At 46.1% G+C, this 10,742-nt stretch overlaps 1 protein-coding gene across 7 annotated transcripts in view; it reads left to right on the top strand.

Moving 5' to 3' along the window:
* Nucleotides 1–10,742, top strand: part of TET1 (tet methylcytosine dioxygenase 1) — a 95,308-nt gene that overhangs the window by 21,090 nt on the left and 63,476 nt on the right. For 4 of the 7 annotated variants that reach the window (XM_061448071.1, XM_061448053.1, XM_061448099.1 and 1 more), the window contains one exon: nt 3,038–3,127. The exons of 1 other annotated variant lie outside the window; for it this stretch is intronic. The gene's annotated coding sequence lies outside the window, so the exon portion shown is untranslated. Of the gene's footprint in view, nt 1–68; nt 670–3,037; nt 3,128–7,411; nt 7,664–10,742 lie in introns of those variants that run through there. 2 more of the 7 variants (XM_061448089.1, XM_061448080.1) reach the window with 2 other exon arrangements.

Below are 10,742 nucleotides of genomic sequence, written 5' to 3'. Positions count from 1 at the left end.
GGAGGCGGGCTTGGGGAGGCCTTGGGTGGCCGGGGAGAGCTGCGAGTTAATCCGGCCGGAGCCGGCGGTGTGGCCGGTGGTCGCCGTGTACTCAGTCCGGTGCAGTGGGGAGGATGGCTGAACGGGGAGCCAGCTCCTTAGCCGGCCGTGTGAATTGTCAGTACCCCCGGGAACGGCTTGTTGCTGGTTGAAAAAGGTCATCGATGCCCTACTGTTCCGACGTAGACGTATTTGTACACGTGTGTGTGCATGCAACCAAAGCATAAATAGTGTTAATTAGGCTATACAGTAAAATACATCAATTTTATAAAGCGTTTAAATGGTTACTTAAACCTCATACTAGAACATAGGTATTTCTTTTGTCTACAATTATGGTTTCATAGTAAAAAAAAACTGAGTTTTTATTCCTATTCACGTTTCAAACTGCATTGGAAAGGAAAGTAGATACTGAAAAAACAACCAACAAACAGCTTTTTTAGAATCAGAAGGGTCAAGGCCAGGGTCGTCTCTGCAACTGCCAACATTTTTTGTGATTTTTTAGGTTTTCTGCAAGGTCTCTTCTGAATACAGTACATGGGGCTTTCCAGGAGGCATTTAGTTAAACTTTTGTCCTTAACTCTTGGAAAACACCCTCAGATGGTCTGAGTGCTGGTGCATGGTGTAAGGAAGGTGAGCATACCTGATGCCAGACACTGGTGGGAAAGTCAATGCTGTCAGCTTTTCTCTCAGTTTTCCACTGTTACTCATCTATTTTTCAGGTGTATTTTGCCTCATCATCTTGACCAGAGTTTCCAGTATTTCAGATACCAAAGTCTCCCCTCTAAAAGTCAGTCTTTCAACGTGAAAAGTCAGTTCTCAATGCTTGCACAAGTAAAATGAACCCATTTCCAAACAATCTTGTTGGAACATTTTTTTCTTCCTGCTTGTGTCAAAATGCCTTCAAGAGGAAATACCCATTTTTTTCCTTCAAATTTTTTCCCTAAAATTAATGTTTTTCTGCATTGACAAAACTTTATTTTGCTGTTTGATCATTATGTCATTTATATACTTGGGAAATGACTGTTACAGTATACATTTTTTTCCAATAATAAAAAAATGCACAGCAAAGGTGGACAGATTTCTTCGACAGCATACAGATTAAGTCCTTTATAGCAGAAAACTCTAAAGACTTTTACATTTTTTAATATACCCAGGAAATTCATAATTTTTGTTCAAGCCACTCTGATAGTTAAGTCTTTAATGGAAAAGCAGTTGTTCTGTGTGTGGTTGAAGCAAGCTTTGTAGTCACTGTTGATATGGTTTTCCCCAACCAGTTTGTGTTCTTTTGGGATTCTGCTCAGGAAAAGCCTACCACCACCACAGCAGTCATACTGCTTTAGCAGCTCCAGCTGTAGAAACTTAATCTATTTACTGCTTTCCCACAGAAAAGTGTTGCAACTACACTAACAGCTGAAAGTCATCTAATTTCTAGAGTTTCACCAATGACTAGACAAATCGGGTAACTGCATATATGGGCTATTACTTGCTTTAGATACAGGCAAGGTATTTCAGGAGGGTACTGTGTTAACCCTTGTAATTTAGAGAAGTATGCAGTGTGAATGCATACTGCTTAGGAAAGCAATAAGAAACCTGTATTGCAAAGTTAAACAGAACATTTCCTAGAAATATAGTAACACATAAAAGAATTCAGCAGTGAGCTTTATGCATTCTTGCTGCTGTCACTTCATCTTTTTACCTTGAAACATTTCTGCCGTTTGCAGGATTTCTCTGCTGACTTCTCTTTTATGAGCCATTCTTAGAAGTCATCAGCATTTTTAATGCCACTCAGATTGTACTTATGCCTGACACTACATCATCCTTCCCTAGCAGATTGATGGTAAACAGGGGAAGACATTAAAGTCAAGATGCTCAAGAGCAGAGCTCCTAACTTAAGGAATAATTCAAGCAGGTAGATAGTTTTATAAATAGCTGTAATTTGTGTCTGATTTTTTTGTTGTTGAAGATGCTTATTTTCATAAAGATATTTCAAATATTTATCAATTGAAATAAATTATCAAGTCTAAAGTTAGATAAGCTATTTTCATGACAGTTGTTGCCAAAAAGATTATTTTCAGTGCTTTTACTATGCTGATTTACATCAAGCTCTGTTTTGAGACAGTTTTACAAATTATCCTCAAGAATTATGCCTCTGGACTATAGACATCAGAAATATTTTTTTCCCCCACTTTATACTTGCTTCTGGTCTTTACTAGTTAGCAATCTGAAGTGACTTCTATCTAGTTGTCTGTTCTTTTGCCCCAAACCTTATCCAAACCCACCAGGAGTACAGAAATTTTCCTACATGAAACTCAGGTATTTGAGGATTTCTTCTTTAAGAATTTTTTTCCTTCTTCTGCAGCAGGCTTGAAGATTGGAAACACTCAAGCAAATCTCAATTCTTTACTAATGTTGCATCTCAAGCTCTCTTTATCTCTTGTCACCAAGCAGACAAAACAGCACTGCTTCCTGCAGTGAGGTGAGCTAGGAGCCAAGGGTGACTGCAGCACAGGTAGTATATTTACCAACCAGCATAATCCTGTAGCAGTACAGGCAGAAGGGGTTGCAGAGAACAGGCTCCATCAGCAGTCACAGCAAGGGCACAAAGCAGGTCTAAAGTCTATCCAGAGGAATAGCAACAGATAAAGCCCAGAACAATACTGGAGACAAGTCTGAAGGTCATTTAGCAGCCAGGTCCAGACAAGAAACTAGGTCAGCAATAGAACCCAAAACAGCGCACTTACAGCTGAGCCAAGAAGGTTCTGGCCTGAGGTTAAATGGAGCTCCTGGGCCCACAGACCACATGTGTGGCTGGAGGCCCCAGGTGACGCTGGCCAGGGCCACTAACACCTGTAGGCACCCTCAGGACCCCAACGGTCCTTACTCACAGTGTGTCACTAAGGTCTTTGAGAAACAGAAATATGTGACTCTCTCAAGTCATTCAGTCTGCAAATGCAGTGATGCCAAATTTCTCTAGATAACCAGTTCTCCTTTCTTTCAGGTGCAGGGAAGAGGTGTGCATTTCATACCCTCAGGTATCACATGGCTTGCTGCAAAAGTGCAGTAGACTTGAAGCACCCAGTAATGCCAGGTTGGTGCGTGCAGAATTAGCCATGTCTTCCCAGATGTGTTGTTTTTACTACCCAGGCTCAACACAGTCATTCTGCACTCATGCTGTATGTTGCTTACTCATAATCATGCAATGAAGTAAGGGCCAAGATTTCCAATAAAAAGAAAGTGGGGGCAAAATGCTGCCCACCACAGTTCAGGTACATCTGCTAAGAAATATTTAGAGTAAATTAAATGGACCTGTATAATGGGCATCATAAGATTAAATCATAGTCGCTTTTGGCCATACTTCATGTAAAATGGTATTAATGCTTAAACTATCTCTGTTCAGCATGCTTACAAATGTTAACTTGCTTTCACTGCTAATCAGGCATGTAGATACTATCTACAGAACCAGGGCCAAGAAAGACTAAATGAGGAAGTCATTGTCAAAACTACAATTAGAATTCAAGAGTTTCTGCATTAAACTCATGGCATTCAAGAATTTTCTCTTTCAGATACTGCCAACTAACAATGTTGTGGGTAATTTATCTGATCATCTGTATTACAAACACAGAGGCACTGACAGTGGTTGGCCTGTGTTCAGCTGGGTTCACAGGCACAGCACCACATCAGTGCAACGTATAGGTTCCTAGGTCATATCTGGTCTGGGAGCAGGCTGGTCACTTTGTCACATTGGAGTCTGAGTTAATAAATGTGAAGGAGGCTTTGCAAGGTAGATGATTTAATCCATGATGTATAATCACACAAGGAGTGAACTTTGATGTCTCAGCATCACCTTTTCACTATGAACAAGGCAGGGCTAGCTAAGATTGGCCTGGTTAGATCCAATCTTTCCATTATAAAGCAGCATAAGTGTCTTTGCAGTCCTGGAGCTTTTGGTTTGTGGAGAGCTTAACTTAGGTTCATCATCAGTGACATGTCTAACCTTCCCTAGCCTGAGCTGATGCCGCACCTGTTGCAGAGGTCTGATCCAGATGATTCTGCAGGATTGATTTCATGACAGTGTATGTGAATAGTTCTGTTTCCAGGGTCAGGGTTCTAAGGGCACTAATAGGTCTTAGTGTACCTGACCAGCTGCACCTGGGGCTTCTGCCTACATCCTCTACCCATAGGTTCAGGAGTTTTATTTAAGCCCAGCCCTGAGTAAGGTGTATTTCTTGTTGAGTTAGAGCCTAGTTTTGGTTCTCTTTTGTCACTATAGACCCTGCTTGGTAGCTTCTTGCATTGTGTCTAATTTTGTTTACCCACTGGGTCACTAGATCTGCTTCTGACCTGCAGGTTTACTTCTTAGCTCAGCCTCAGACTGGCTTCATTTTCTGGAAGCTGATTTATTGTCTGGACTCCTTGCTGCATGGGAATACCATCCGTAGGCCTGTTCTGTTTGCCTTGTGTGTGTACAGTGTTGCTGGCTAGTGAGGTCTTTGCCCTGTTGGTTGTCATGTGGGGCTCCCTGACTCTCAGAGAGCAGCTACCCCTCACAGCTCTCTGATACCACAGACTCAAATTTTGCCAGACCTGCCTGCAGTGCAGAACTACTTTATGGGGTTTTTCACTGTATTCCTTGGTACTGTGTTGTCTGGTTTTATTAATTTTGTAGGTATGTACCAATTTGCATGTTCTTCTGTGTAAGAACCCAGGGATAGTAGCACTGTGTTGGACTGAAGTTCCACTAGCTTCAAACTTTATCTCTGACAGTAACCAGTAGCACATACACAAGAAAGAAGGCTTGAGTAGTATACAGGGCTATTTCTACTCTTCCATCTTCAAGTATAATAATATACAGCTGAAATAGTATTTGTCTTAAATAGCTTTTGATTAAACTTCTATTAATTTTGCTTTTAAAAAATCTAACCTGTAAAGATTAAAAAAATCTACAATGTGCTGTAGCGGTGAGTTCCATGGTTTGACAACACGCTGCATGAAGAAGTAGCTGTCTTCTGTTCCAATGCATCTATTTCTTAAATTGATTTGTTACCCTCTACTTCAGAAAAAACAGTGACTGTTCACTCTCTGACAAGGCTTTCCATGCTGTTCTTGCTTTTATAATATATAGTTGGCATTTTACCCAGATTGCCTTCTTTCCAGGGTGAAAAATACTGGTGTATTTAGCTGCTCCTTGTGCTTTTGGCCACCCTTGCCACATTTCTCTGTGCCGTTTTAAGTTCCAGCTTTTAAGCATACCAGAACTGCATGCTATATTCAAGATGCAAGCAGACAGTAGATCTGGACTAAATAACGATCATGTAGTTATGTTTCCTGTTCTGTTCTCCCCTTCTTTTGTAATGTTTCCAAACACTCAAGCGTGCAGAACAGTTTCACAGAAGTTATCTGTCACAGTACCAGGATCTCTATTTTGAATGGTAGTGGCTAATTCAAAGCCTGTGATTTCCATGTTTCCCCCACTATGTACCTCACTTTGAAAGGATTTCACCCACCATTTTGTTTCCCGGCCAGTCATTACTGTGGGATCTTTCTCCAAGCCTTTAGCATCACCTTGTCTTGGTAGACTGAGTGTCTTAGCGTTGCCAGGAAAGACTGTCACCTGGTGCTTACTTTCTTACTAGGGTATTTTAGTGTTGAAAAAGACCATGAGCTTATATGTCTGTGGCTGTGATAATTAACAATTGTTAGTTCTTATTTGTTTCCTAGCTTTTAGGATGTTTTTAAGGGAGCTGTGATTGCACATGTTCGTGTTTGGCTGCTCCTATTAAGCTGCTTATTTTCATCAAGCCCTAGCCCTCCTTTCTTGTTGCTTTCCTTCAAGTTACTTATTTCTCACTCTGCATTTGTTTCAAGTCCACAAGTGTTAAATTATTACCATCTACTACTCAATTTTGCAGTTTGCAGCACTTTGAGGGCAGGGCTTTGGAATGACAGAAGTGTTGATCGCTAGCCCTCTAGAAAAGCAGTCTTTTCAGCAAAGTGTCAGACTGAGGAGAAGATGGTATGGTTACACTCAGCAATGAGAATACCTGCCACTGAGAGCTGATCAGGCCAATGTTCAAAATTCAGATGTATGTGTTGTTGTTTTCACCTTGTTGCATCTGAAGTGTCTGTGAGCTTCACTAAGATCTCTCGGAGTGTATTCCTTTTTCACTGAAAGGAAATAAAGGAGAGAAGAGGATGGAGGAAGTACAGGTTGGTGATGGGCTACCTCCCCACTGGCACTGAACTGTAACAGTAACAGTAAACTCTGCAGATCTGTGCCACTGCTTCTCCTTTCCCTCATGTTAATTAAAATACCAAAACACTGGCATTTAAAGCATCTTCATAGAATGGACGTGGATGGTGCTGCTCCCTTGTATGCAGCAGAAAACCCCCTCTGCAGGCTTGCTTTTTAATGGGTTGTTTCACATTTGAAGTGCTTTATACTACAAGAGAGAGACTTAGTAATAATGAAGCTTTTTTAAGAAAAGTACTGCTTGGGTATATTGTTTCACAGATCCCATTTCCAACATCTGTTTTGCAGTCTGAGGAGACATTAGACTTGGTGGCCTGCTTTCTGCTCTGGCAAAAGGCTGTAGTGATAATGAGACACTTAAGAATGCTGGAACAAGTCTTCATTTTACTATAACACTGTGCTTCCCTCTGGGAAGGAGCAGCAAATATCAGTGGCTCTTAATGGATGAGGTGGGGGATGGGGAGAGCAGGGCTCATTATATGTTTCTTCTTCCTTGGTGGACAGAGAGCAGCTCAGAAGCTCTTCCTCCTTAACCGGTATCTTCCCTATGCTTCTGGGGCGTGTTTTCTCCACCCGTGGGACAGCCGGGGCAGGGTGGGTGTCGATGTCTGAAGGTCCTCCTGGATGGCACATGTAAGGAGATGGGGGTCAGCCCCCCCGGCGAACCTATCGCTGCTGACCAGACTTGACCTCTTCCAGCCTTAGGAAAAAAAAAAAAAAGGGATGACTTCAGACGGTGCCACCTCCGTTGCTGATCGTGAGGTATGCGGCGTCAAACCGCGGCCTCCACAAGTAACGGAATAATTTGCCTTTCGTGTTATTATCGCCGTTTTATTTGTTTTCGTTGTTCCTAGATGTTTCCTGGAGCTGCCAGCCTGGCACACCGACAGCTGCTCCGAGGGGGCCGCCGCCACTCTCGTCGCTTTCCCCAGGGTCTTGCCCGGCCAGTCCCGGCTGTGCTGCCGCCGGCGGCTCGCCCCGCAGCGCAGTGGTGGGAGGGAGGGGGGGGGCGGCGAATCCCGCTCCAGCCGCGGGGATCCAGGGCGCGTTTTGCCGCCTGCCGGGAGGGCTCGGTGCGGCGAGCGCCCCGCCGAGCCGCCCCCTCCCCGCTCCCTCCCGGAGGGTCCGGCCAGGGGCGACGCGCGCCGCCTCCGAGAGCACGTTTCGAGCCCGGGGCTCCCTCTCCCGCGCCTGGGCTCGTCGCACCATGGGAACCGCCAGCCCGCGGGGTCCCGGGCCGTGAACCGCGCCTCGCCCCCCGCCGTTCCTTCTTCCCGAGTCCCCTTCCCTTGCCCCCTCCCCGAGAGTGGACAGCCGAGCCATGCCAGCATCGCCCCTTCCTGTGAGCTGAGGGCCGGCCGCGCCGCAGCCCTGGTACGTGTATGGGACTGGTCTGCTGCGGGTGGGGTGGGGGGAACGGAGACGTCAGCTTTCGCCCCCCCCCCCCCCTTTTTTTTTATTTCTAATCCCCCTGTTTTTTCCTCCGTCCCCTCTCCCTTAGCCTCTTGGCTTTCTGGAAAGTTGAGTGAGGGTGGAGTGGGGACTGAGGCAGGAGCACCCTCGGGGTTGCAGCCCCTCGGGTCGGACTGTTTCGAAGCTGGGAGGCAGACAGGCAAGCGGGGAGGCTGGGGTTTATTCAAATGTAAAACGCAGTTTGTTGGCTGAAAGAGCGAAAAAGTCCGGTTCCCTGGCTGTGCTGGAGCGTGTTTGCGCTGCAGTAGCCAGACCCTGCCTGGAAAAACCCGCCAGGCGAGAGAAACTGCCTGCAGCCTCCGCGGAGGGCAGGGAACAATCAAAAGGGACCCTGCCAGACAGCCGGGGGCCCCGGGCCAGCCGGAAAAAACCCGCAGCCACCCCACCCTACCCCCCAGAGGAAAAATAGCCCTGGCGAGCCAGAGCCGCGCAGTAGCATCTCCCTCTTGAGGTACCGCTGGTTTGCGGGGCCGGGGGGTACATCCTCCGGGGTGGCTCCCGCCTCTGCCGCGGATCCCCAGCGGGAACGCTGGGGCCGGTCCCATTGTCTGCAGCCCCGGGGGGTTCCTGGTGCTGGGAGGCACGGCCAGCGGCGGACCCGAGCCGCGAGGATCCGCTGCCTCCCCACTAGGCGGGCCCTGCCTGCCCCTTTTCTTCCCCCCCGGGTTCCGCCGGCCTGCGCTAAAGGGACTAAAGCCCGGCGGGGCTGCAGCCCCTGAGGTGCTTCTGCGTGCTGAGTGCCTCTTGGAGCTGGAGGGGAAGAGGTGGTGGCCTTTTGGGAGCTGGAGGTTTGGTGCTGGTGGAGGTGGTTCCTGCCACGCTTCTGATGGAGTCAGGGGAGAAAGGTGCTGTTGGCGGAATGGGATGGGTAAGGGAAAAGGACCAGGCGGACTGCTGGGAGGCAGGACCAGTTAACCGTACAGAGGTAGGGCTGCTAGTGCCTGTGGAGCATGCTGGATTCGCAAAAGGACCAGGCGCCCGGTAGTCAAAGGAGCCGCGCCAATCGTGTGCCTAGCCAGTACTACACGCAGCCAGCCTATCCTGCTGCCCCCCCGAAACATTTAAAGAGCAACGTAGTCTGCATCGCTTGCATCTCTTAGCAGTAGCCCAGCGTGCTGAGATGCTGCTCCTGTAGGGTGAACAATGGAGCGTGCAAGTAGGCACCTAGGGCAGGGCATGAGCGCACCGATGTCGGTGCGCACCCTCACGGGGGGTGATGAGAGATGTCTCTGCAAACAAGCTGGCCAGGTTGACCGCGCCAGTGTGCGTCTGGCCAATGAGCTCTCTTCCTAGGAGTGTTAATACAGTAATGGCAAAACTGGGCAAAGATGCACTTGCAATGGTAGATACGCAAACCTAGCTGAGCAGACTCCTAGGGCAAAGGTGTCTCTACATTTTAAAGCCAATGGGGAGTCACCTATAAAAAAAAAAGAAAATTATCTTCCAAATAGTAGCTCTTTGCAGCTGTACTCAGTGCTGGTTTTAAGGTACTTTTGTGGAAAGGCTAAAGGCTCTTCTGTGCAGTAATCACCTTGTTTTCATTAATGTAAATCAACATGAATTAGGAGTAGAGATGATTGAATCCAGAAAACTCTGTGTTTATTCTTGGTCTGGGCAAAACTGGGGATGTAGCCTGGTTGACCCTGACTGTAAAGGCAGAGAAGGCTGGTTTATGCTTTTGAGAAGCAGTTTCTCCAGCAGCACAAGGGCAGGTAGTGATTGCTCTTGGGATGAGGCTCAGTCCCTCTGAACAAGAGGGTTTGGTTGTATTTGAAGGAGACAAGGGCAGGCTGGGTTACACAAAGCAGCTAATCAGAGAAGAATTCAAGGTGAGATGTACCAAGGAAATTTCTGATATTTATGTTTTTTGTAAGGCCTAAGTCTTCACTGTATAATAATTCAAAATCCCCACTGATAGTGTTTTATTATGGCTGGCATACTACCCATGGTTGTTAAAGCTGGCCTAAGCATTTCCATCCTGCTTTCTGTTTTCAGTTACTTACATTTCAAAACACCTTTCAGGCTGAAATTTTCCAGGCTTAATCTTTGCCTGAAGGTTCTCCCATCCACCTCCCCCTTCTTTTAATTGAGTTTGAGATAAGGTGATTCAGTTAGCCTTTTTTTTCTTTTTTCTTTTTTTTTTCCTAAGAAAACACAAACCCCATGAAGAATGGAGTCAAATATAATAAAAAAGAAATGCAGTGTTTGAAACAGCATAAATGCAGAATCAGAGGAGCATACGATTACCTGAAGGGTTTTGTTTTGCTTGCTTTTTTTTTATATTCTGGAGTACAGCTGGAGTGCTCTGGTGGAAGGGGCTTTCATGTGGTGGCCCTTTCAACATTACTTGGTATCTTTTTACTTTTTAGCATTCGCTGTTGAGGTCAGTGCACTGAAGAGAGGGTAAAACAAGCACATGCTCCTGCCTGGGCTGGAGGGAGGATACTTGCACATGTGGCATGAGTCTTCACAATGGGTTTTTGGTGCCAGTTGTTTGTTTGAGGCTTAATCTGTTTTTGTGGTTTAAGCATTTTTTTAATCATTGCTCTGATAGAGCTTTCCCTAAACCAGGAGGGTTTCTTTTTTGTGGTATTTGTTTTATCTGCTTCAGTTACAGCGCAGGCTCCAAGGTGTGTGAAGTCATGACATTGAAAAATGCTAAACATCAGCATCTCTTGCTGAATTCATTGAGAGTGTGCATTTCAGAGCAGTCTTCAGCTCCCCAGGCAGCAGGGGGAAACAGGATGTTGTAGCAGTCCTGCCTTATCCAGACTCGTCCTCCAAGCACAGATGTGGCCTTGGTCCAATGAGGGCAAAAATTTAGGAAGAAGGCCTTGGTGCTTGGTCTGTTCAACATCATCTTGTGTTACTGATGTCAGAAAAAAGATTATGCTTTGAGTATGTATGCCTTTGTGAGAAACTGAGGTGGCATCCTGTGGTGCCTGTCCCATTTGCTGTTATGCTACTGGAAAGCGTTGAC

Source organism: Pezoporus flaviventris, unplaced genomic scaffold (genome assembly GCF_033815535.1).
Source record: "Pezoporus flaviventris isolate CSIRO_AGI_PZ_B2104156 unplaced genomic scaffold, CSIRO_AGI_Pfla_v1 ptg000001l, whole genome shotgun sequence".
Taxonomy (NCBI): Eukaryota; Metazoa; Chordata; class Aves; order Psittaciformes; family Psittacidae; genus Pezoporus; species Pezoporus flaviventris.
The sequence above is the reverse complement of the archived record's forward strand: the minus strand, read 5'-3'. Positions and strand labels throughout refer to the sequence as shown.